The following is a 26,676-nucleotide window of genomic DNA, read 5'->3' on the forward strand; positions in this document are numbered from 1 at the left end:
ACAAGCATAAAGTTAATTGTTATTTGGCTACTCTTATTTAACTTCTCATTAAAATTTCCTTAAGGTAATCAAGGCACTAACTTCTGCAGCATTTAAATATGTATACACTATAGGAAAAGTATATAAATTATTTTCTATTTCATGGTTAAGGGATTTTAATAATGGCTACTATTATATATTAATTACTACAATTATTAGACATACCATTTCAGGCACTAGGGAGACATTTCAATACCTGATCTCTACTCTTTTATTTTTTTGCTGTCTGTGTCTCAGTTGCTGCATGTGGGCTTTCTCTAGTTGTGGGAGCAGGGGTTATTCTCTAGTTGGGGTGCATGGGCTTCTCATTGCAGTGGCTTTTCTTGTTGCAGAGCACAGGCTCTAGGGCAGGTGGGCTTCAGTAACTGCAACTTCCTGGCTCTAGGACTCGCAGGCTTCAGTAGTTTTAGTTTCACACACGGGCTAGGTAGTTTCTGCTCACTTAGTTGCCCTGTGGCATGTGGGGCTTCCCTGCCCAGGGATCAAAGCCGTGTCCCCTGCACTGGCAGGCAGATTGTTATCCACTGCGCCACCAGGGAAGTCCTTGAGCTCTACTCTTAATGATAAACCTGGAAGGTAGGTACCCTTCAGTGCATTATGCAGAAGAGAAAATCAAGGCCCATAGAGTCTGTGACCTGCCAGGGTCCCTCAGAGCAGTGGTCCCCAATCTTTCTAGCACCAGGGACTAGTTTCCTGGTTTCCTAAAAGGCAATTTTCCTATGGATTGGAGTGGGGGATGGTTCATGATGATTCAAGTGTGTTACATCTACTGAGCACTTTATTTATACTGCTTTACACCAGCTCCACCTCAGATACTCAGGCACGAGACCCCGGAGGTTAGGGAGCCTCTGTCAGGGAACAAGGGGTGGATTTTTCTGCATTACTCCCACCCCCACCAGGCCCAGGAGCCTATCAGGTCATTTTCTTGTAGCCATATTGTCGGTGGTTCACATTTATCACTCTTCTCTAAGCCCATGTGACACACGATGCCTTCACTGCAGCTCCTCCCAACTCCAGGTGTCAGAAACCATCACCACAACTGGGGAAACACAGGGGGAGCTTTTGGCCCCCACTGTTGATCGAGGGCAGGGCATCTTGCCCAGTCGGTTTTAGTTGAACACCTGGTGATGGTTTAAATTTCCGCAAACTCCCTGAAGGCAGGAAAGAGGTGCTACTCAGCTTGCGTGTCTACTGCCCCTTCTCCAGCCTGGAGTCCCGGAACACAGCAGTCACTCAGTAAATATTGAATGGATTGGATATCCAGTTCATTGTTTTCTTCTAAAAATCCTGAATTAGGTCAATGAATGTACATACGAATTTTAAAATAGTGTATTTAGTGAAGGATTTGTATCTCCAAACTGTCAGCTCCTGCTGGGAGCTAGGATGGAGGGCCGGGGGGTAACCTGTCCCTCTGAGACGGCCACTACCAGGTGGCTCCCCCACCCCCACCCCAACAGCCCTCTGGGGCCGCCGGAGGACAACAGGGTGGGGAACTGCCTACCGCCTCCTTCGCGCACGCGGGGAGCGCGTTGAAGTTCAAAGGCGCGTGTTTACCAGCAAACAAAGCGCGTAGTGTTCTTGGTCCCAGGGACCAGCTGCGGTCCCCTCAGAAGGGACGAGGGCCGCGGCGACAAATGGACATTCCGCACGCTGGCAGAGGGACATCCGATCTGCCGCCCCACCCCCGGCTCCAGCGCCTGTTCTCCGCGCGCCGGGCCTGCAGCCTGGGGGCCGCGGTCCGAAGAACTTTGCCGGCCCGGCGGGGATGGCCGGGCAGAGGGTGCATTAGGGAATTCCCAGGGGCAGGTGGCCACTCCCGCTACAACCCCGACCCCTGCGCCTCCGAGGAGTTTCCGGGAGCGAGGGCCGGGCGGCGGCCCGGAGCCGGCCGAGCGGGCGGAACAAAGGGAGCCTGCGGGCCGGGAGGATGCTGCGCTCGCTCCCCTGCGCCCCACCCGGCCCGCTCCTGGGCGAAGCCTCGCGCGCAGGTAGCCCGGCCTTCGGCGCCGCGGTAGACTGTGTCGCAGCGGGGCCGCACAAAGACTCACTTCCGTGGGGCCTAGTGCCCCGACCCCGGCCCCACAGCTCACAGCATCCCCGCCGTCGGCCAGGCCCGAGTGCCAGCGGCTGCGGCGCGCGGTGCCGGGCGGAGCCTGTGCAGGTGACCCTCGGAGGACCGGGACTGTCTGGCAGCGGCGGCGCGGACAGGCGTGCCTTTACAGGCTACCGCGACGCCCCAGTCTACGATCACTCTGTGCCAGCAGCGGGGCTCGGCTCGCAGCCGGGGAGCGCCCACCTTGTACCCTTTGCGCCGCCGCCGCCAAGCAGTGGGGAGTGGTCGCGGAACTTCCCGAGGCCAGCTGCCGCCCGCTAGGTGAGCACGGCAGCGAGGGGAGGCCGGAGGAAGCCTCGGAGGCGGAGGGGCGGGGGGCAAGGGGTGGGCGCTGGGGAGCGCTGGGCGGGGCGCGGCGCAGGCTCTGCGCGGGGGCTGGGAGCAGGGAGCCGCCGCCTGGAACAATGAGGCGCATCGCGCCGGCCCGGAGGCCGAGTCCCCCGCGCTCGTTTTCGCCGCCCAGCACCGAGCGATCAGGACCAGAGAAGACCCCGCCGGCCGCCCGGGACGGGAGCGCGGGTCGCTGGGTCTCTGGGGCGGCGCCAGGAGGCTGCTCGGCGGAGGCGGGCTGCTGCTGCGGGAGCCGCTGAGCCGCGCGCACGTCTGGCGCCCGGCCCCGGCTCTCTGCTCCAGTCCATGCAATTGTGGGAGCGCGTGGCGCGCACCCGAGCGGCCGCGGGAGAAGAAGATGTGACACGCTCGTCCCCGACTCCACGCCGCGGGGTCGGACGCAGGGAGGCGCGGAGTACGGAAAAGGTGGGCGACCGAGGGCTCGGGGTCGGGCGGTGCCAGACGGCTGCCGCTGGGTCGCCGGAGCCGGGCGCAACTCGGCACCGAGTTAGACTCGGCGACCCGCTCCCAGACCTGTGGTGGGGTGTAGGGGGAGCGCTGAGGACAGTTTTGGGGGGAGAAGCAGGAAATTCCTCGAGAGGTGAGCCCACCGGAAGACTTGCGCTCTGGGGATAGGGGGACACAGTGTGCCCCTCAGTGACACTGATCTTTAATTTTGGCTCTGGAAGGGGCTCGAGGTCTTTAATTGTCTTCTCGGCCCCACCCGCAGGCACAACTGCGCTTCTTAAAGTCTAAAGTGCGTTGCACTGATCTCTAGTTTTCTGTAGCTGAAACGTTTGGGGCAGAAGGATCTTGTGAATCCTGAACAGTGGGGTGTTCGTTCTTGCGCACTGGCGCGAGGAGGGCGGCTTCGGAGTTGTCCCACTTTCCACCATGTACCGAAAGGAGATTTGATGCATTCGGGGGTATGGAATGCAACGTCCATCTCCTTCGGATTTTGCGATGCAGGGGAATGGAGCGGAGTGAAACTCCTGGCTGGAGCTAAGCGGCTGCTGCCTCCTTCCAAAGCGATCCGAATAGCTGTTTGAAGAGCCGTGCTTTCCAGGAATTTAAATGAGACTTTTTGCGAACGCCTTCCAGGTCTCTCCCCCTGGTACCGTGTTTGTTTTGTCAGGCTGAACTTTCAAAGCTGTTTTATAATCCGAGAAGCACTTTGGGAGAAGAGTAATGCTTGGCTGGATTGGTTGTGAACGTATTTTTAGTGATCAGGCTGAAAAATTGAGGAGAGGCAAACCATATTTGGTCGGAATCTTTGCTTTGTGTGCGGTTGGCGTTCTGACCGGGAAGGGGCCAGCTGATCCCCAGCTCGGTCGGCTGTATGCTTGGTGAGGACATTGGTGGGGGACTCGGAAAGCATTTTAAGGACTTTCTGCACATTTTAAATGCCTCGGGCGGGTTACTCGATAGTTACTTTTTTTTTTTTTAATTTTGTTCGACATACTTTGCCATATTGAAATAAAATTCATGACCCGTGGTTTTCAAAAATTGAAATGCTGTTGTTGCAAACTTGGGGTTGACGTTTTCTTTTAAAAGGAGAAATGATGTGTGGCCTTGAGCTTATTTTTACCCTGCTATTTTTCTGAAACTGGCAACCAAAATTTTTCCAACCCTTGAAGGCTCGCATTTCCCACATGCATCAGGAAAACTGTTGGCAGTAGGGAGTGGAGAATGCTGGAAACTAATGGAAGAATTGCCTTGAATTTTACAGTTGAGTGTAAGAAAAGTCACTCAAACATATTGGAATTCTTGATAAAATTTTTGTTGTGAGTGAGGTAAACTGGGGGTATTCCTTTCTGCTTGGTGCAGGTGAAGCTTCTGAAGCTTTGTGCTAAATCTCTGTAGAGACTGTGTAATAAACCTCAGCTCTTAGTGGGGTTCTGAACCCCAAAGTTCAGACAAGAAGGGCCAAAGGTGGGAGAGAGCTCAGCAGAAACCAGCATTTGCTGAATGTAGTAAGTGGTACCTGCGATCTGGGAAGTAAAGATAAAGAATTGAGGACATTTAGACTGTAGGATTCAAAGCTGAGATAATTTCACATCTGAAAATATGTGAATGGATTTATTACGTAGAGAAGAGCAGGCAGCGCTGCTCAGTCTCTGATGAGAATAATTAAGAGGGAAAAGTTTACTCATGGGGTGAACACATCAGTTGGGTCTGGGGAAGGATTTGTGGCCAGCCTGTGAGATAAGTTGAACAGTGAAGTGGTTGCTGAGAAATTCCTGTAGATGTTTGTTTCTGGAGCTCTTTTTTTCTGAGCTTCTCCTTTTCCTGAGATGATGAAGTGTGTGCATGCTTATACTAACTGGAGTTTTATCCTCTGTGTCTACAGTTTATCCAAGTGTTTCTCAGTGCTTAAGTCTTTCTATAAATACCAATTTATTTCTATACTTTTGTACCTGTTACTTAGGTAAGCCAATGACAAGTTCCTTTCCAGAAACTTGGAGATATTTGACCTTTGAGAAACTTTTAATTAATGTCTGGATTTGTTGTCTCATTCTTGATGCTTTTGCATAAAAAATGTTTTATGCATTAATAATTGGGACAGCCTTTGTTTTAATATTCACCTAAGTATACAGTGTTTTTTCTCCCTCCTGGATCTTCTATTATATCATCTTAATTTGTAATTGCTTAAATTAAGTGAACTACTTTACTTTTCTTGCTTGAATGTCTTAGCAAAGATAGTGCCTTCAAGGTAGGGGTATGTCAAGCTTTGCAATTTTAATCATTGGACACTCCTTTAAAAAGAACTAGGGGATTAAATTGACAACTGACAGTAAGAGAAATAATTACATAGAATCAGATACTAATTTTGGAATCAGGACTGTGCAGGTGTAATTTACACAGCAGTTTTCAATGTTCTTAACAGGTTGGTGTCAAGTCCAAACCCTGAGTGTGCTGGAAGATGTGACCAGCTACTCTTATGCATAAACATCAGACTGTGGATTACTACATCTGCCATTTTTCTACTTTTGAGTGATTTATGTGTAAACATGGGGCTTGGGCAGAAGCATGGATTTATTATGACTCTTACAAAATCCCATCCTGATCTTAAATTCTAAGCCCCGTCCCGCCCCCCCTAAATTGATGGGGAAGAGATGCAATTCAAAATGCATGGAACACACCTGGCCTGTGGGTGAAGTGGTGGCCCTAATGTAAAGGGTGTGAGACTGGCCCTAGCAGTCCTCAGCCAGTAGTTTGGTCCAGCCCTCACATCCATCCCAGAGCTGCCACTTGGTAAAAGCTGGGTTTCCTGCAGTGGTCTGCCTACTGTCTTCCCTTGGCCGTAGGCAGGTTCCAGTCTGCCTCCCAGCACCAAGTCCCTCCTGCTTTGACATGGAATTGCCCTGTGGATGGACTGACATCAGAGCACCGCCACCCACTCTCAGGGACTTGTCTGAACAGACCTGTCCATACACCTCCTGCTTTCCGCTGCCCGCTGTGGTCTTCTCCAGGAAAGAATCCCCAGTTCCAGGCAGATGTTGTTTCTAACAAGTGTGAGGGTTGGGGTAGCAGTTTTGCGCTGGACTTTCTCAGAGAATGAAGCAGGAGGGCGACCTCTTGGTCCCGAGTTCTGCACAGACCTGCATGGTTTTCAGGGCTGCCAGATGAAGACTCTGCTTAAACTCTCTCCAAGGTGTCTTCCAGCATGGGGATTACGTGGAATGGATAATTGTGTTTCTGGCGTATCGAAAAGCTAATTCCCCTGCTCAGAAGAGAAGGAACCTTTAGTTATCCATACTGGACATCCCTTCCAACAGCCCATAGTCCTGGGGAGAGCAGTGACGCCAAGAATAATCAGAGCCTCTGCTTTGAGACTTTTCATGCCCCACCCTGCTGTTATGTCTGCACAGGGCATCAAGGGGCACCTTGGCCATAACCTGGGCCATGCTATGAGACTGAGCTCAGAAGGAGGAAGTGGCTGCCTCAAGAGTGAGAACAGAGCTGGGATCTGAACTTGGGCTTGGATGTCTCCAAATGCAGATGACACCACCCTGATGGCAGAAAGGAACTGAGGAACCTCTTGATGAAAGTGAAAGAGAAGAGTGAAGAAGTTGGCTTAAAACTCAACATTCAAAAAACTAAGATCATGGCATCCAGTCCCATCACTTCATGGCAAATAGATGGGGAAACAATGGAAACAGTGACAGAGTTTATTCTCTTGGGCTCCAAAGTCACTGCAGATGGTGACTGAAGCCATGAAATTAAAAGACACTTGCTCCTTGGAAGAAAAGGTTGTATATGATCAACCTAGACAGCATATTAAAAAGCAGAGACATTACTTTGCCAACAAAGGTCCATATAGTCAAAGCTATGGTTTTTACAGTAGTCATGTATGGATGTGAGAGTTGGACCATAAAGAAAGCTGAGCACCAAAGAAGTGATGCTTTTGAACTGTGGTGAAGAAGACTCTTGAGAAGGGACTTCAAGGAGATCAAACCAGTCAATCATAAAGGAAATCAGTCCTGAAGATTCATTGGAAGGACTGATGCTGAAGCTGAAGCTCCAATACTTTGGTCATCTGATGCGAAGAACTGACTCATTGGAAAAGACCCTGATGCTGGGCAAGATTGAAGACAGGAGGAAAAGGGGGTGACAGGATGAGATGGTTGGATGGCATCACCGACTTGATGGACATGAGTTTGAGCAGGTTTTGGGAGTTGGTCAAGGACAGGGAAGCCTGGTATGCTGTGGTCCATGGGGATGGGAAAGAGTCAGACATGACTGAGCAACTGAACTAAACTGAACTTGGGTGTCTCCAAAGGCCACGCAGCAACATGAGATACCACTCTGAAGAGGAAGGGCACTGACTGGGAGCTCCCAGCCCCACCCAGGCGTGCTGGCTCCAGAAGGTTGTCCAGGCTGCAAGCACAGGGCCTGGAGTCTGTGTCTTTTGGAACCTGGAGGCAGACAGAAGCCTGAGTTGCAGCTGCAAGGTGGCCCAGGCCATTTGGGATATCCAGTCATGCAGTAGTAGGGTGAAATTCAGGCTCACGGGGTGTGACTGCAGTGACATTTCCAAAGAAAAATATAAGCTAAGATTCAAGAGAATTACCCTGTGCTTTGACGCTTCCCTAGTGGCTCAGACAGTAAAGAATCTGTCTGCAATGCAGGAGACCTGGGTTCGATCCCTGAGTTGGAAAGATTCCCTGGAGAAGGGAATGGCAACAAGCTCCAGTATTCTTACCTGGAAAATCCCATGGGCAGAAGAGCCTTCCAGGCTACAGTCCATGGGCTCGCAAAGAGTCAGAAACACCTGAGCAACTAACACACTTTTGAGTTATTGGGTCGTCAAAGAGTGCAAGCCTAGAAAGTAGCCTCTTGGGATGTTTAGAAATATATTGGCTAAAGCATTAGAGAATACATCGTCAAGAAAAATCCTGCAGTGTCTTGATCAGAAGCCTTTGTTTTCAGAAATTTAAAATTCACATACTTAGTCCTATGCCAGGCTGCTTCTAGGATTTGAGCCTGAGAGAAGAATGCTATATTAACTTTAGAACCATTGGTTTTCTGCGTTCAAATTATACAAATTTTTCAAGTACATGTTCTTGCATGTTGCTAATTATTGTGGCTTCTAGAATGACTTTCTGGAATAGGAAATGGCAAACCACTCCGGTATTCTTGCACAGAAATCCTATGCACAGAGGAGCCTGAAAGGGTACAGTCCATGGGGTCACAAAAGAGTTGGCCATGACTGAGTGACTGAGCGTAGAATAACTTGGCTTTAAATTACATTTGGGAAAAGGTAAATCTTGTAGATACCCCAATAGCTTTCATGAATCAGAAATTAATGTGAAAAGTAGCTTCCTTGAAAGTCTATTGATGGCTCTTTTGCAGTGTGTTAAAACCTGTATTTGTACCTCTGGCCACAGATGGGTAGGAAAAAGTGCAATTAATACGGAATTTGTTTTCTAAATGATACAGTTAATCCAATAGGTGCATGATTAAATGAATGAATTTGCTTTTCCTATTAGAAGAAGGGTCTTACTATGTAAATTATATTTTACAATTGGGAAAACTATACCCCTGAGAAGTCCCAGTGCCAAAAAAAAAAAAAAAAAAAAGAGGACTATCTTTTAAAAGACAACGCAAGCACACACACACATTGGCACACCCTCACACACATTCACACTTAAATATGGGAGGAACACATCCCGGGACTGATGTGACTCTATGTCAAATATGAGGAGAGAGAATGTGAATCGTGACAAGTAAACGTTCCTGGCTGGGATTCACAGCTGCTGAGAAGCAAACTCAGGATCAGGACCCTGGCCTTCTGACCAAGAGAACACTCTTCTTCCTGTATCAGTCATCTCTGGAGAATTCCACATTGTCAGTGGACTAGGAAGATCTCAAAAATGTTTAGGGTTTAAACTGCATTCTTAGTTTATTATAAGTAGACCGTGTGTTAGAGAAAGAAATGGCAATTCACCCCAGTATTCTTGCCTGGAGAATCCCACGGACAGAGAAGCCTGGCGGGCTACAGTCCAGGGGGTCACAGAAGAGTTGGCCATGACTGAGCGACTGCACAACAACAAAGACTGCGTGTGGGAACACGCGATCTTTTCTCTCTGTGTGCAGCGTGAGGGTTCTTACAGCGTCAGCATCTCCCGGTACCCGGGTAGGTGCAGGATGAGTTTCATGCTTGGGACCAGATCCTGCAGTGGCATCTCCAGCAGGGTATCTAGGGTGCTGGGCTGGGCCAGGTGACTGGACTCCTGGTATCACAACTCAAGTTCCCTGCAGGGGGAGGTAGATTCAGAGCAGGATTAGAGGAGGAAGGTCAGGTGTGTGCTTGCTTTATACTGTGTTTTTACATGGTGGATGAAAGCAGTACTGAGGGTTGCAGTTAGATATTTCGACATTCCCCTTGTTTATCCTGTGTGCTTGCCAAGGACATTTTTGCTTAAAGTCAAGTCCAGTCACCTATGTACCTCAAAACCAAGTGTCCTTCCTTTAGTGTCTGGCAGTTTGTAGGGTGAACAGAACGCAGGGGCTGTCACAGGCCCCCTTGCTTGTGTGGGGAGAACAGAGGACAGATGGTAAAGTTCACACCAAGATACACAAAAGTGAATTTCACTTTCTGACTCTTTGCGACCCCATGGACTGCAGCCCGCCAGGCTCCTCTGTCCATGGGATTCTCCAGGCCAGAAAACTGGAGTGGGTTGCCATTCCCTTCTCCAGGGGATCTTCCCCACCCAGGGATTGAAGCTGGGTCTCCTGTATTGCAGACGATTCTTTACCACCTAAGCAAAACCTCGAGCATCTGATGATCTCCAGGTGCCAGGGCAGTGACATCATGGAATATGTCGGGTCTGGAGCAGGCCTTTCTTTTCTCACATTTTGTTAGCTACTTTAGGAAGTCAGAGTTAAACCATTCAACCCTATTATTTGTATGCCTCCCTGAATCTCACAGAGAACACCTGAAAAGCGCCTCTCTTTTCATAATGATCCCAGATGTAGTTGGGCATCTTTGTTCCTTTCTTTAACAGAGCATTCAGAAGTGAGGGACATGTGTAGTTGGCCAGTAATTAGTAAATAAATTCGGTAGGACCTTCCCAGGGAGAGTTTACAAAAGCACTCATCTCGGATCCATAAACGTATCAAATCCTAACAATCAGAACCACGCACATTAGCAGCCCCTGGTGGGATAATAAGGCTGGTCCCCAGGGATGGGCTGGTGGTGGTTGTGGTTGGGCTGCAGTTTTTTCCTGCTTGCCCATGAATCATCTGTGAACAGATATTAAAATCTGGGAAAGGTCCCTGGGCAAGAAAGTATCAAATCTCAGCTGAAAACAAAGAACTGTAAGTGCACTGCTTTGAGTTCTGGCCCTCCCGGTGCAGGTGGAGAAGGTAACACACACCTTTGGTGGGAAGCCAGAGACAGTACTGTGCTGTGTCCCCACCAGTGTGTCACACCTGGCCTGAGTGTCACACATGGCCATTACACGTTCTGCCAGCACTCCCTGCTGGAGACAGCCACCCAGACTAAGGGCATCTTCCCGGGAGGGACAGAGGGTCAGCTGCATTTGGAGTCGTGAGAGTTTATATGGCGCTTCCTGTATTTTCCAAGCATCTTCCCAGACTACGTCCTCTATGTGCTAAGTGCTCTGCATTGCTTTCCTTAAAGGTCGAGTGAGGGCTCGGGGCAGCCCTGAGTGAGTCAGTTAATTAAAGGAACTCTTTCCATTACTCTGAATCCATACTAGAATGAAAATAAAGACTGTCACCAGTGGTTGAAGTTAGGGACTTCAAGTGATTCTCCGTAGTAAATAGAACATTGCAGGAGTTTAATGAAAGCACATGGAGTTTAAAAAAAAAAAATACATGGAGCATTTGAATAAACTGTTCTTGCTCCATTTAAGTATGCTTAAGATACAAGGGATGACTTACAAATGAAAAGAGAGGTACCTAAGCGTGGCTTTCCTCTCACCCAAGGAAGTCATTTTAAATCACTTTCATAATCCAGTTAAGTGGATTTTAATGACAACATGTGCGTTGGTTGTTAGCAGCCACATTGCTGCCTGTGGCATTGCGGCAGTTCCGTCCCGTGACAACCCCCAGCACCAGCAACACTCAGGATCTCCACGAAGTCTCACCGACCCAGGTCTGTTCTGGACATACACACCTGGCAAAGGAAGCTCTTTGGAGGAACCTCCATCCACTCTTGGGCTTCCCAGGTGGCGCTAGTGGTAAAGAACCCACCTGCCAGTGCAGGAGACATGGGTTCAATCCCTGGCTTGGGAAGATCCCCTGGAGGAGGACATGGCAGATCACTCCAGTATTCTTGCCTGGAGATTCCCATAGACAGAGGAGCCTGGTGGACTATAGTCCATGGGGTCACAAAGAGTCAGATATGACTTAGCACTGCACCATCCACTGTCACAGGCCTGGGTTGATTCCCACAATATTCAGTGCTACTGCTATTTGTGGTAATATATTAAAATTGAAAATCTGTGAAAACAGTAGGACCTTAGCTCTCTGCACACCCTTGAGCCCTTTTAATTTTCCTCATGAGTCACGCTGTGCCAACTTAATGAGGTTTGCATCACCAGTTGGTTTCTCTGCACTTTTTAATTATGTTGTTGTCCTGGACAAGGTCTTTGGTAACTGAAAGTGGGTAAAAAATTCTCTTACTGGGTTCTGAAATCGTGATGCCAGTCAGGAAGGCCTAAGCCTGTGATCAAACTAGCTCACCAACTTGTGCTGTGTTCTTCTGGGAATTCAGAACCATGGGTTATTGAAGCTGGTTTCCAGTGGACCCCAACATTTCAGGAGAGTGTAAACTCAGCCTTGACTTTCGCAGTAGGCTGAGTGTTTTGCTTGTTTGTTTTTCTTCTTTCCAACTGTTATAGACTGCTTGAGAAGATTTACTCTCAGGCAGGGAACCTCAAAGTCAAGACAATTTTGTGGCCTCCTAGAAACTGATGATGAATAATTCAGATCTTACAAGAGGTCCTGCCTTTCCCTTGTTTGTGCTGTGTGTGTGCTCAGTCATGTCAGACTCTTTGCAACCCCATGAACTGTAGCCCTCCAGGCTCCTCTGTCCATGGGATTCTCCAGGCAAGAATACTGGAGTGAGTTGCCATTCCCTTCTCCAGGGGATCTTCCTGACCCAGTGATTGAACAGGTCTCCTGCACTGTAGGCAGATTCCTTACTGTCTGAAACACAAGCAAACCTGACAAACAGGTAAATAAAGATGATCTGTCTCCCAAGTGTAGAGGCCAGGCACCTGCTCTGTCCAGCTGAGCTGTGTATCAGGATGGGTGAGGGGCAGCTGTCAGGGGAGGGGGTCCCCTCGGAGTTCGGGGGGGTCTTTACCTTCAGCCTCATAGAGAGGATAATAGAAAAAGCAAGAGAGTTCCAGAGAAACATCTACTTCTGCTTTATTGACTACACCAAAGCCTTTGACTATATGGATCACAGCAAACTGTAGAAAATTCTTCAAAAGATGGGAATATCAGACCACCTTACCTGCCTCCTGAGAAATCTGTATGCAGGTCAAGAAGCAACAGTTAGAACCAGACATGGAACAATGGACTGGTTCCAAATTGGGAAAGGAGTACCTCAAGGCTGTATATTGTCACCTTGCTTATTTAACTTCTATGCAGATTACATCATGCGAAATGCCAGGCTGGATGAAGCACAAGCTGGAATCAAGATTGCTGGGAGAGATATGCAGATGACACCACCTTTATGGCAGGAAGCAAAGAGGAACTGAAGAGCTTTTTGATGAAAGTGAAAGAGGAGAGTGAAAAAGCTAGGTTAAAACTCAACATTCAAAAAACTAAGATCATGATATCTGGTCCCATCACCTCATGGCAAATAGATGGGGAAACAGTAGAAACAGTGACAGACTTTATTTTCTTGGGCTCCAAAATCACTGCAGATGCTGACTGCAGCCATGAAATTAAAAGACATTTGTTCCTTGAAAGAAAAGCTATGACCAACCTAGACAGCATATTAAAAAGCAGAGACATTACTTTGCCAACAAAGGTCCATCTAGTCAAAGCTATGGTTTTTCCAGTGGTCATGTATGGATGTGAAAGTTGGACTATAAAGAAAGCTGGGCACCAAAGAATTGATACTTTTTAACTGTGATGTTGGAGAAGACTCCTGAGAGTCCCTTGGACTGCAAGGAGATCAAACCAGTCAATCCTAAAGGAAATCAGTCCTGAATATTCATTGGAAGGACTGATGCTGCAGCTATAACTTCAATACCTTGGCCACCTAATGTAAAGAATTGACTCATTGGAAAAGACCCTGATGCTGGGAAAGATTGAAGGCAGGAGGAGAAGAGGACAACAGAGGATGAGTTGGTTGGATGGCATCACCATCCAACTCATGTCCATCGACTTGATGGACATGAGTTTGAGCAAGCTCCGGGAGTTGGTGGTGGTCAGGGAAGCCTGGCATGCTGCAGTCCATGGGGTCGCAAAGAGTTGGACATGACTGAGCAACTGAACTGAACTGAACTGAACAATGATCCTACATGTAGGGCAGCAAAGGAGACACAGACATAAAGAACACTGGACTCTGTGGGAGAAGCCGAGATAATTTGGGATGATTTGAGAGAATAGCATTGAAACATGTATATTACCATATGTAAGACAGATGACCAGTGTAAGTTCAATGCGTGAAGCAGGGCACCCAAAGCCCTGCGACAACCCAAAAGGATGAGGTGTGGAGGGAGGTGGGAGGGGGGTTCAGGATGGGGGCACACGTGTGCACCCGTGGCTGATTCAGGTCAATGTATAGCAAGATTATCACAGTATTGTAAGGTAATTATCCCCCATCAAATAAATTAATTACTTGAAAAAAAAAAAAGACTCTGAGATGTGGAAACTTATGTAGTCTGCCTTTGTGTCGCCAGCTCAAACATTCCTCCAGTAGATCCTGTAGATATTTATTGAGTAAAAGTCGCTCCTTTCATGGCAGACTTGGGCTTGTTGCCATCAAGCAGTGGAGTTCCACCCACCGCCTCTTTATCCTCAGGGCTGGGGAGTCAAGGAGAGGGGCCGAGGACACTCCTTCCATGAATCGTGCATCTCACAGGGTTGTTATTGTACTCACTCCCTGGTTTACACTCTTTGGCCACAGTTAACAAGTGTGGGAACAGGAACGTGCTGAGGTCAGACATCTCCTTCTTAAAAAGAGAACTAAGTTGGCTTCTTGTCATGGTCTCCGCAGCTCCCAGACTCTCCCCTGAGGGAGGGCGGATGACGTTTCTTGTGCCGGATTCCGTGCTCCCTGCCATCAGCCTCCGTCTCCATCTCTTTCTCTGACACACACCTCATTGCATCCATACCTACAAGAGCACTGTGGGGGCGTGGCAGGGGATTTCAGCCCCTGACCTCTGCTTGGAGACTTGAACACTGATGCTTACTTTATTATAGCAGGTGCTAACGATTTATGAGCTGTGAAAAGTTTCTTTTGAGCGCACCGGAGGTCAGAACTGGACATTTAATTTGAAACCCATATGGCACTGACTTGACAGTATGGGGAGACCCTTTGTAAACTGTAGAGGGCAGTCGCTGTGAGAGACATGAACTCTGGAGCCAACAGACTAAGTTTCAGATTCCAGGCCTCCACTTTGGAGGAATTTGTGGTCATTATTCTTTTTTCTTTTCTTCTTTCTGTTCTTATTTTTTTAAAACAAATTTCAGACTTTTAGAGCAGCTTAAGGTTCCCAGCAAAAATGAGCAGAACATATGGAGACTTCCTGCCTCACACCTGCACAGCATCCTCTATTATCAGCATACCCCAAATGGTATATTTGTTGCAATCCGATGAACCTACATTGATGCATCATAATGTCCCAAAGTCCATAGTTAACCTTTGGGTTCACTCTTGGGTTTATACATTCTATGTTGTTGATGTTGTTGTTGTAGTTGCTAAACTGTGCCTGGCTCTTTTTTGACCCCATGGGCTGTAGCCCACCAGGCTCCCCTGTCCATGGGATTCTCCAGGCAAGAATCCTGGAGTGGATTGCCATTTCCTTCTCCAGGGGATCTTCCCAACCCGGGATCAAACATGAGTCTCCTTCACTGCAGGCAGACTTCTTAGCATCTGAGCTGCCAGGGAAGTTGAAAACTTATGTCCACACAAAAACTCAGCTGCCGCACATGGATGAGTAGCAAGGACTGGTGGTTGCACAGAGAATACTCCACCTCTGTTCTGCTGGAGCACATGCTCCATGGTCTTGGTCTCCCTTCCAGCTTCACTTAGAATACACAGAATCAAAGACACAACTCTGAAGACCTCCAAGACAGCGACAGGGGAGCAGGAAACCAAGGCTGGCCCTTTGCACCCGGGTTCCTGTAGGGCTCCCGGTTGTGTGCCTGTGAAGCTGGCCCGACTAATGTCCCATGGACTCTTAACCTCGGTTTCTCATCATGAAACTAAGGCACTCATAGCGCCCAGCTCACAGGTCATTCTTAGGTTTATCACTGACACAACAGCACACTTGGAGCCTGTGAGCTCTACTCCTTCTACCACCGGATGAGGCTTAAACACAGGCAGCTGGTCAGATGCAGCCAGGCCACTCAGTGTCACCTCCAGAACTGAGCAGGCTGCACAGAGGTTTCCATAAGTCACGGAGGATGAATCTTATTAGCCCTCTGGAAATGAGTCAGTGCCTGTACAGATGAACAAGCAAATAAAATAGAGTGCCTTCAGCACTTTGAACAGCAAGTGGTTTTATAAAAAGACAAAACCTGGCTGCCAGCCCCCATCACTTTCCCCTGAGAATTCGTGCCCTCCCCTGAACCTCAGCACCCTCACCTGTGAAGCGAAAGCCTCTGAGGCTGATGGATCCCAGAGCTTGGACATCATGATGTAGAGTCTTACAAGAAGGCGGGACCTAGATAAAAGTCAAGACATGTGAATGTGTGTAACAGGACATGCTGGGAAGAAACAGCAAACCAGCTTTATCATCACCATCCTGTCATCTGGGCATTGAAAGCCAGCAGCGCTGGAGACCCTCTCCCCAAAGCCGAGCCTTCACCAGCAGGACTGACACCCATGTGCACCTGTCACTGCCATACAGACACCTGCTGTCTGGTAGCCACATGGCACCCTCCTCGAAGGTCTAAACTTGTACTTCTGCATCTGTTTAAAGGACCCTGAAGCCCTCCAGGTGTCTGAACAACCAGGAACCCTGGCATGAACACCCTTGCAGGTTAGACTTCTTCTGGGAGGGGTGAGGTGCCCCAGTTTCTGCAGCTCCCTTGCCAATGTTCAGAAACTCTGTGCATGGGTGCTCAGTCGCTTAGTCATGCCTGACTCTTTTGTGACCCCGTGAACTGTACCTTCCCAGCTCCTCTGTCTATGGGATTTTCCAGGCAAGAATACTAGAGTGGATTGCCATTTCCTCCTCCAGGGGATCTTCCTGACCCAGGGATTGAATCCACATGTCCTGTGTCTCCTACACTGGTAGGCGGGTTCTTTAGCACTGAGCCACCTGAGAAGCCCCCAGGAATTTTGTGAGCCAATTATTAAATTATATTAAAAACAAAGATGGTCAGCTCTCAAAACTCATCGATTCCTAAGTTTCATCACATCTTCTGCCTTTTCTCCTTCAGGAGTCCTTTGCATCTATTGCATCTGTGTAGTAAAAATACTGTGTCTGTTCCCACCTCTGAGTTCAATAAGGACACATAAGTAGATTCAAATTGGCTGTGGTGGAAATACTTACACCATAGAAAGACAAATGCTAAAAATCAGGTCTTCTCCCCACTCCCCTTGCCTGAGAGCCAATTTTAAAACTTTTATCTGTACATTGCTGAGCAGGGATGGCATTTAGAGAAGTTCCTTTTGAAAGGTTTGTTACAAGCTGTGTTTATCATAGACCATTCCAGAATCCAGTAGAGAGTGTGGAAAAGGAAAAAAGGAAGAAGGGGTGACCATTCTGGGAGCACCCATGCCTGGAAGCACATGAACTGTGTAGAATCTAATAAAAATCCTCTGGAAGACCGGCTGAGCTGTGTGATGGCACTCAGCCTTTCAGAGGAGAGAGAACTGGTGTTTGTGACTCAGCTCCTTAACATCTTCCTTCTGTAGAATGGGAATCTGGGTATGATTTGCAAAGGCAGTAGTGTTCAACGCTATGGGAAAGTTTTTGTAAGCATAATTACACTCTGCTGTTTCTTTTATTCATGTATCTGTGCCTCAGGTGTTAAAAGTCCCTTGCCAGTGGGAGAAGCAGGCACGGATGCAGGGCTGGGTAGCACAGGAAGCAGCCAGGGAAGGGTGCCCCAGCTGGTTCCTGAGGTGACAGCCCCCATTTTCCTGCAGAGGAAATGGCCCTCGCAGAGGCACTCAGCTGGGAGCCCAGTCTCACCTGTGGGGTCCAGGGCTGCACAGGGCTGCATGGGTCAAGGTGGGTGTGGCTGGTTTGGGGAGAGGTGATGGGGATTACGAAGCTGTGGTCAGACAAGCATCTGTGGGTGGTTCTGTGGGTAGTTTGGGGATTCCTGCCAAACCACCTCCTGACTGCATGGGAGGGCAGTGCCTGTTCTCTCTCCTGCTCTGAGGTTTTAGTCACTCATGCAGCCATCCAAGGGCCAACATGCAATGCAGGCACATGGGCCCTGCCTCTGGGATTTTGGTTCAAGTCTGGAGCAGATGCCAGGAGGTTTCATTTTTTTAATTAATTTTTGTTGGAGTATGGTTGCTTCACACTGTTGTGTCAATTTCTGCTGTATAGCAAAGTGAATATATATACATATGTTCCGTCTTTTTCGGATTTCCTTCCCATTTAGGTCACCACAGAACACTGAGTAGAGTTTCGTGTGCAATGCAGTAGGCTCTCATTAGCTTTCTATTTTATGGGCTACCTTGGTGGCTCAGACAGTAAAGAATCTGCCTGCAACACAGGAGACTAGAGTTTGATCTCTGGGTCGGGAAGATCCCTTGGAGGAGGGAATGGCAACCCACTCCAGTATTCTTGACTGGAGAATCCCACAGACAGAGGAATCAGGCAGGCCACAGTCCATGGGGTTGCAAAGAGTAGGACACCACTGAGTGACTACAGCAAAGTGAATCAGCTGTATGTATACATAGATCTCCACTCTTTTGGATTTCCTTCCCATTGAGGTCACCAGAGAGCACTGAGTAGAGTTCCCTGTGCTCTACAGTAGGTTCTCATTAGTTATCTATTTTCTATTTAGTATCAATAGTGTATATATGTCAACCTCAATCTGCCAGTTAATCCTCCCCCTGGCCCTTTCCCCCTTGCTGTCCATCCATTGTTCTCTACGTCTTCATTGTCTCCAATGTGTCATCCATTGTCTCCATTTCTCATTTTTCTCGTACGTGTAGCACCACTCACAGAAGTGTTGTTCTGTAACCTCTGTGTCTTCACCACCAAGAGAAGACGATGCACAATAATAATAAGGCTCTTTCCAGCTCCATGTCCCTCTGGCTCCCAGTCTCAATCTGTCCCCACAATCACTTTGTGAGACATTCAGAGCAGCTGTTCCTAATTTTCCAGCTAAGAACAGAGACAGTAGACGTTGACTGAGGAGCGCAGGTCCCACCATAATACGTGGGGCACCCATGCTTCTCTCCACTTGCCGGGGGTTTTTCTCGGGAACACGGACCCTGGGGGTCCTGTCTGTGAGCCCTGGGAGCCACCTTGCGGTTATCTGCCCTGGGGCCAACCTCAGACCCATCCTCCAATGAACAAGGGAGCCCCTGAGTTCCCCAAGATACCTTGAGCTCTGCGAGGATGACTCTATAGACTTTACAGCATAGTCATTCTATTCTTAATTTTCCTCCTGCTTAATTCCTGCAGCACTCTGTTCAGCTGTGGGACTTTATAAGATTGTGGATGTAAAATATGGTTCAATCTATTTAGTATCATTAGATGACATGGAATGTGTCGCGAGAGGAAGAGGTTTTTGTGGGTTTTTAGATATTTCCATCTCTTTCCATCACTTAATGACAGGAGAAGACAGAACGAGGGCGTGCACTTCAGCCCTGGGATCTGTGTTCTCACTGTGACCACATCCAACTTTGTATTCACAGGTAGCGTGCCGCATTTCCCTAGACCATGAGTCTATAGAGTCATCCTCGCAGAGCTCAAGGTATCTTGGGGAACTCAGGTGCTCCCTTGTTCATTGCAGGATGGGTCTGAGGTTGGCCCCGGAGCAGATGACCATGGTCACTGGGGAGAAGAGCGCTTGAGGAGATGAGTGTGTGAGGGGTAGGGGTGGAGAGATCATACGGGCAGTACCACCATCACAACCTAACCCCCCACTGATGCAGCATCTTCAACCCACATCCCCGGGTTTCAAGAAATGCAGCTTTATCTAAACTCCACAGAAGCTGCATTTTGAGTGTCTCACTCTCCTGTTTCAATTCCCCTTCTCCTTTCCATCAGCCTGTGTGTGCTACTCACTCAGTCGTGTCTGACGCTTTGTGACCCCACGGGCTGTACCCGCCAGGCTCCTCTGTCCATGGGATTTCCCAAGCAAAAATACTGGAGTGTTTTGCCATTCCCTTCTCCAGGGGATCTTCCTGACCCAAGGATCGAAAAGGGTTTCCTGCATGCAGGCAGATTCTTTACCATCTGAGCCACCAGGGATAGTTTTTACCTCCTTTTGGGCAAGGGAAAACCAGCTCAGAAAGTATTCTTCCAAATCTGTGTCCTCCCCTCCACAGTCCTTGAAATACAGCTTTTGAACTTCAAAGCTGAGAATTAACATAAAGGGCTGCTGGTTCTTCAGTGACAGTCATCCTGGGTCAGAGAAGGTCTGCTCTTTGTCCCTGTGAATTCAGGAAGGTACAGCAAAAGGGGGGAAAAAAAATCAGTCAGGATGCCTAGCATCCTGCCAGACTTGTGAACTTGGTTCTGTCTTTCCCACATTACTTTAGGCCTGGGCGGGGGGTATGTTTGATGTGTTTAACATCGCATACCTGGAATCCAGCATGTGTCAGGTGTGCAGGTATCTGTGGAGTTTATGAATGAATGAAGCAATGGAAAATCAGCACTGTGTTTGTGTATGCACACACCAGATGCAAGAACAATTGTGCAGCTCTCAGCCAGGGCACAGTGACCCAGTGACTGGCAGCGACCAGAGGCAGGTAGGAACTAGAGTACGTTATCACGGGTGGCCGAAACGCAGAGAAACTTCAGAAACTATTTCATAACCTGGAAACATTTTACTGGTTCTGAAACTGAAATCTGGAAAAGCAGGCTGGACCGAAAACATCCAGACCACGTTGGATTTTCCTGAGGTCCACTGAGTCCAACCTAGCCCCTCGCACCTTTGCTGAGGTGAGGTCTGCAGATGGAAAACTTGGCTTTGAAGCTCAGGGCAGAGTTGAAAGCTCCACACAGAGAAGTGTCTTTAAAGTCTCATGTTTTATATTAATTCTTCAAGTTGATTTCCTATTTGACTCCATGATAAGTGTGTATATGTGTTTTAAAACAAAAATTAATGTTTTTCTCACAGCCTGCTGTGAGCTTAGAGCTCTTTTATGCTTCCATAAATCATTTTAGGTTTGAGCTTTTCTCTTCCAGACTGATAATGCTGTCACATGAAAGTCCTCACCAAGGCTGGAATTCACTGTCAGATTTATATTTTGTGCTGATGTATTGGCAGGAATTACGACCCAAAGAGATCGGGAAACAGAAACATAAATATAAACACAATTAACGAGTTCTTATTCTTGTTTTTACAACTTTCAGGACAAGTTTTATGTTGACAAATTTTGTTATGTTTGAAATCGTAAATACTTGAAATCTGTGTAAAACAGAAATAGTGAGTTTCCAAACTCAGATTGCATGGTTGTGAATATTTTGCCATTTTACTCCAGACATGCTTGAGCGGTGAAACTCAACACCCCTCCTCCTCCCACCCAGGCCCTTCCCTCCCTCCTCAAAGGAGCTTCTATCTGCCATTTGTATTGGAGTTGTCAGATTTTACATAAACAGTAGGATGTGCTGGGTTTGTTTTGCAGCTTCCTTTTCGCCTCAGTGCTTCCCTGACATTTATCCGCACTCCTCTGTGCAGACAGAGCTAGAGCCGTGAGCTTGGAGTTTGAGAAAGTGGCTTTTGCCCACTTCCGCTCTGATGGACTGCACACGCCTCGTGGGTTGTTTGAAGACTCCTGAGAGGCGGTCTCCGAAGCGCCCTCTTCTCTGGGCTCTTGGGGGAATGTGTGCATCCTCAGTCGTGTCGGACTCTTTGCAACCCTAGGGACCATAGCCCACCAGGTTCCTCTGTCCTTGGGATTACCCAGGCAAGAATACTGGAGTGGGTGGCCATTCCCTTCTTCAGGGGAATCTTCCCGACCCAGGGATCAAACTCAGGTCTCCCCCATTGCAGGTGGATTCTTTATCACACAAACCACCAGTATACATATAACCCCTCCCTCCTGAATCTCTCTCTCAACCCCACCCACCCTTCTAGGTTATCAGAGCACAAGCTGAGCCCCCAACAGCTTCCCACTAGCTATCTACACATAATAGCGTATATATGTCTATGTGACTCTCTCAGTTTGTCCCACGCTCTCCTTCCTCCCACTATGTGCACAAGTCTATTCTCTCTGTCTGCACGGTGTCACTTCTTTACTTTTACACAATACCAAACCTGAAATGAAAACTACTGTGTCTTGAACTCTCACTGTGAGCCAGGTACTGTGGTGAGTCTTGTAGACCAATGAGGGTTAGGACACGTATGGTGCATGTTGAATGAAGAAGCTGAGGCTTAACAGATTTTTCTAACATGACAAGAAGGCTCAGAACAAGCTGTCCGACCTCAGGGCCTTCTGGTCAGCTACACACTGTAGAGTCGTGGGTCTCACTGTCCAACCCGCAGTCTGGGCTCGGGGGCGGTGTCCCTGAGCTGCCCCCTGGGTGGTGCCAGCATCCCCCACCACTGCATCCCGTCTCCAGCTGGTGATGCTCCGGACCCTCTCAGATGAAGAAGGGAGGCCTGCATTTCTTGAGGAAGCAGGGTCCCTGCTGGCTGGAGGCCCCCTCGTAAGGACCACCTGCTGGCTACTGACACTTTGACCGCAAATCTGGGAGAAACCTTACATCTCCATGGCAGTATGCCACTTCCCATCCTTCCCATCACCGTGAGTGTTGGAGCTACTTCAGCTGTGAGCCTTGGCACATTACTGGTATAAAGTGTAAATATCTGAATGCTGATTATCATAAAACAAACAGACCACTTTGTCCAGAGCAGATTCAGGCAGCCAGAGACCCCAGCTGGCAGTCAGCTTGTGCATCTCTGAACAGCCAGAAACAGGCTCCCCAGCCCCACTGCCCTGCCACCACCTGCCACCCCCCTTGCAGAAAGTTCTGAGAGCTAAAAGCTGCCCAGTGCCACTTGCCCGTGTGAACCTTTGTCTCTTATTTATTTTTTTGAACTTCTTATTTTCTATTGGGTATAACTGATTAACAATGTAGTGATAGTTTCAGGTATTCAGCCAGTTATATATATGTATCCATTCTCCCCTAAACTCCCCTCCCATCCAGGCTGCCACATAACATTGAACAGAGTTCCCTCTGCTGTACAGTAGGTCCTTGTTGCTTATCTATTTTAAATCCAGCAAGTCTCTGCCTTTTCAACCATTTTCCATCTGCTCTGCTGCCAGAGGACAGACCTTGAACTGCTGAGGAAGATGGTCCCAATGAGAGGTCATGTCCCTGTCCATCTGGGTATCCCACCACTCCTGGTCGCCCGTGTGCGTACCAGACAGCCAGGCTCACCCCCCTGGCCAGAAGGGACTGAGCCCCGCCCCCAACTCCACTCTGTCCCTCACGGACCGCCTCTGGTCCCCTCCTCTTGGAAGCAACCAGGATGACTTCAATCCCAGTCTCTCCTCTGTCCACTCACCCATCTTGGGACAGCGAAGGTAGTCAGAATCATCACTTTGTCTTCCTACTGAGAGAGCAAACCCCCTGGAATCAGGGACCTCTACACCTGGAGCTCCTCCGAAAGTGTTGGGAGCTGGCCTCCCCTTCTGATGGGCGGAATTCATGTGGTTGGCCAGCCGGGCAAGGCTCTCCAGTGGCTGCCAGCTCAGAGCCCTGTAGATTCTGTGAACATAAAAAAGGATGTTAGGGGAAACAGGATTTTAGGGGACCACATGATCCCACCAGTGCAGGGACCTAGGCTAGAATTCAGCATGGTATTTGGGGCAGAGGGGGGAAAAAATTTCATTAAAATTTTAAGCAAGGTGCACCATCCCCAGCTTTGAGATATAATAGAAAAAGATGGGACTCTGGAATGGTGTAGAGGAAGGGAACCATTCAGAGCCAAATGAGATTAATAATGTTTGTAAAGAGTTTGTTGGAGAAGGCGATGGCATTACCACTCCAGTACTCTTGCCTGGAAAATCCCATGGACGGAGGAGCCTGGTGGGCTGCAGTCCATGGGGTCACTGAGGGTCAGACATGACTGAGTGACTTCCCTTTCACTTTTCACTTTCATGCATTGGAGAAGGAAATGGCAACCCACTCCAGCGTTCTTGCCTGGAGAATCCCAGGGAAAAGGGAGCCTGGTGGGCTGCCATTTATGGGGTCACACAGAGTTGGACACGACTGAAGTGACTTAGCAAAAAGGAGTTTGTTATAAACATTGTGTGTGTTCAGTCACTCAGTTGTGTCCAACTCTTTGCAGCCCCATGGACTGTAGCCCGCCAGGCTCCTTTGTCCATGGGATTTCCCAGGTAAGAATACTGGAGTTGGTAAAACTGAAAATGAAGAATTAAAATGAGACAGTATAGATACAGTGGTTTGTGGGGGCACCTGCTGATAGCAGCAAGTGATGCTGGTCTGGTCCACCCCCCTGACATCTGCTGTTCATAATCCACCCTGCCCCCGCCTGACCTAACATGACCCCACGACAGGGGTCTCCTTTGCTGGGAACCGCTCATAGGACGTCAAATGGCTCACACTTTTCCGCTCTGACATTGCCCCAGCCGCCACATTTTGCCCTGAGAGGAAGCCTGGTGCTAAGGTTTGTTTTGCCCAGCGAGCGCCCTCCGTGGTCCAGCCCCGGTAGCATCCTTCCTCCCATCCGGGACTGCCGCACCCTTTTGAGGGCCTGGGGTCACTGACCAGAAGCCACCAGCAGTGGGGTGCCCTTCCCTCTGAGGATGAATTGCCCTCCTGCTGGTTAAGAGACAGAGAAGGGGTTCTCCTCCCACCAGGAGTTCTGCTCGACCTGGCTGACCTTTTCCTTTCTATTCTTCTGACATCAGCCTACGAATGGGCTGAAATGGATAGAGGATGCCATAAGGAGTGGACTGTTACTGGCCTTGAGGATTCCTCACATTTATAAACAATGAAAAACAAAAGCGGGTCCTCTGTGAAGGGAAGGCCTCCAGGGCAGCCCCCTCCTGTGCTTGGCAGGCTGAGTGTTTCCTTGAAGATGTGATGATAGCTAATTTTAGAAAAATGATTCTTGAAAGAAAATGACTCCTGAAGGCTGTTAAGATGCATGAGTGCCTCACTGTAGCTCATACACTACATCTTCTTTATTATTATCTCAGTGTTAAAACAAATACTTAGGTTTTAGACAACACACACACAAAAAAAAGGGCACAAGAGTTTCTTAAACCAAGAGAAAACCTGGCCGAATGGCAGTGGGGGCAGACACATCCATGAATGTGTGTGTTAAAAAAAAAAAGGAAAAGAAAAGACACTCTCCATTCAAGAAAACCAGCAATCAAGCTTGTCAACCTCAGGGAGTAGGTAGGACAGTATTCAAGAAGCAAAGCCCAGAACTAACTTTTCTTTCATTGTTGTCATTGTTTAATCCCTGAGTTGTGTCCTACTCTTGCGACCCCATGGACTGTAGCCCGCCAGGCTTCTCTGTCCATGGGATTCTCCGGGCAAGAATACTGGAGTAGTTGCCATTTCCTTCTCCAGGAGATTTTCCGGACCCAGGGATCAAACCCACATCTCCTACATTTGTAGGTGGGTTCTTTACCACTGAGCCACCAAGGAAGCCCTAATTTCTCTTTAGCCTTAATAAGATGGTATTAACCCTCAGCTCCCTCCATGCTGGAGAATCCCATGGACTGAGGAGCTTGGTGGGCCACAGTCCATAGAGTTACAAAGAGCTGGACACGACTGAAGTGACTGAGCACAAATGTACGCAATCCTCAGCTGCATCGTGGTGTTGGTCTGTGCCGGTGCTTACATTGCATAATTTCATCGGACAACTTATCACAAATTGTGCCTTTTTGAGAATGTGATTTCTTTCTGAATGACTTGAAGGAGCATTTGAATACTCTGTGCTCTTGAGGAACATCCATGCAGAAATGGGACTCATTTCTCTGAGAATTAGTATATAAGATTTGGGCATCAGAATTCCACAGCAGGTAGAAGCATCAAAATGATTTCTTGCGGTGGGTCACTTTTTTTGTTTTGTCTCTAATCCTTGTCCATATGTTACGTTTCCTAGAAGCTTGGCTACAAAGGCGACAGAAAGTAGGCAAAAGGTGAGAACAAAGAAAATTGGTTGAAATAGGCAGAGAGCACCCAATTGGAACTTATACCCTAGCACGGCCAGGTGCTGATGTTGGAATCCTAAAAGGAAAAGAGAGAAATCCACACAGCACAGGCCATGCTTCTTACCTGGCCAGCAGGACCTCAACAGCCTCAGTCAAAGACACCATCCCAGAAAAGGCTGCATGTGCTCCATCAAGGAACCCCTTTTTGTCACCGCCTGGGGACCGATGATTTGTATGATGAGCCTCTATTTGTATGTCCCTGGTGCCATTCATGCCCCCCTGCTGCTGATGAAATAGATCAGTGAGTTACAGACACTATCCATTTGAGCTGTATCATCATAGCATTTCAGGTGTACTATACTAATGGGGGAAAAATGTTTTTTCTATCATTTATCCAACATTTCTTCCTATTAGGCCATGTGCTCAGTTGCTCAGTCATGTCCAAGTCTTTGCGACCCCTGTGGACTATAGCCCGCCAGGCTTCTCTGTCCATGGGTTTCTCCAGGCAAGAATACTGGGGTAGGTTGCCATTTTCTATTCCATTTTCTATTCGACCCCTGACCCAGGGGGTCGAACCCACATCTCCTGCATTGGCAGGCGGACTGTTTACCACTGAGCCACCCGGGAAACCCTATTAGGCTGTATGGTTATTTTAAGGCAAAAACTGATCCAGGCTCTGCCTCTGACAGTATCCTCCACCTCTGCGTCCTGGATCTTTGCACAAGTACCAATAACTGGGACCATGACACATGTAATGATTTCTGCAGCCTGTTGCTGGCAGAGGATCTGCACCTCCTTGAGATTTCATCATTTTGGAGGACGTTTCCTTAACTGGCAGCAGAGATTTGCAGTGACAGAGGCTGCAGGCACAGCTGCAGTTTATTAACAGCTGAAGCCTCACCCAGAGCGGAGGCAGCGAACCCATGCCTTCAGGTTATTACCAAGCATCAGGCGCGGAAGTCTCACCTGATGAGAAGTCATCCTGTACCTTGGGATAATGTTCGTTTCTCCACGTCCAAGGCCTCACAGACCTGCCCTTCCACCTCCCAGAGACCTGTGGAGGGAACCCCACATCCCCCAGGGTCCTGGCCCCTTACAGCTCCGTCCGTCCTGCAGGGCTTCTCCTTTCCTCCTTTTGAGTCCCCAGACATCCTCTCATCACATCCCTCCCTTTCACATCTCTCACCTCCCCCCC

At 48.5% G+C, this 26,676-nt stretch overlaps 1 protein-coding gene across 1 annotated transcript in view; it reads left to right on the forward strand.

The window, feature by feature from the left end:
- The first annotated feature begins 2,297 nt into the window (after positions 1-2,297).
- Positions 2,298-26,676, forward strand: part of ST6GAL2 (ST6 beta-galactoside alpha-2,6-sialyltransferase 2) — a 54,618-nt gene continuing 30,239 nt past the window's right edge. Inside the window, exon 1 of the mRNA XM_055539097.1 lies at positions 2,298-2,413. The gene's annotated coding sequence lies outside the window, so the exon portion shown is untranslated. The remainder of the gene's footprint in view (positions 2,414-26,676) is intronic.

This window comes from Bubalus kerabau, chromosome 11 (assembly GCF_029407905.1).
Source record: "Bubalus kerabau isolate K-KA32 ecotype Philippines breed swamp buffalo chromosome 11, PCC_UOA_SB_1v2, whole genome shotgun sequence".
Taxonomy (NCBI): Eukaryota; Metazoa; Chordata; class Mammalia; order Artiodactyla; family Bovidae; genus Bubalus; species Bubalus kerabau.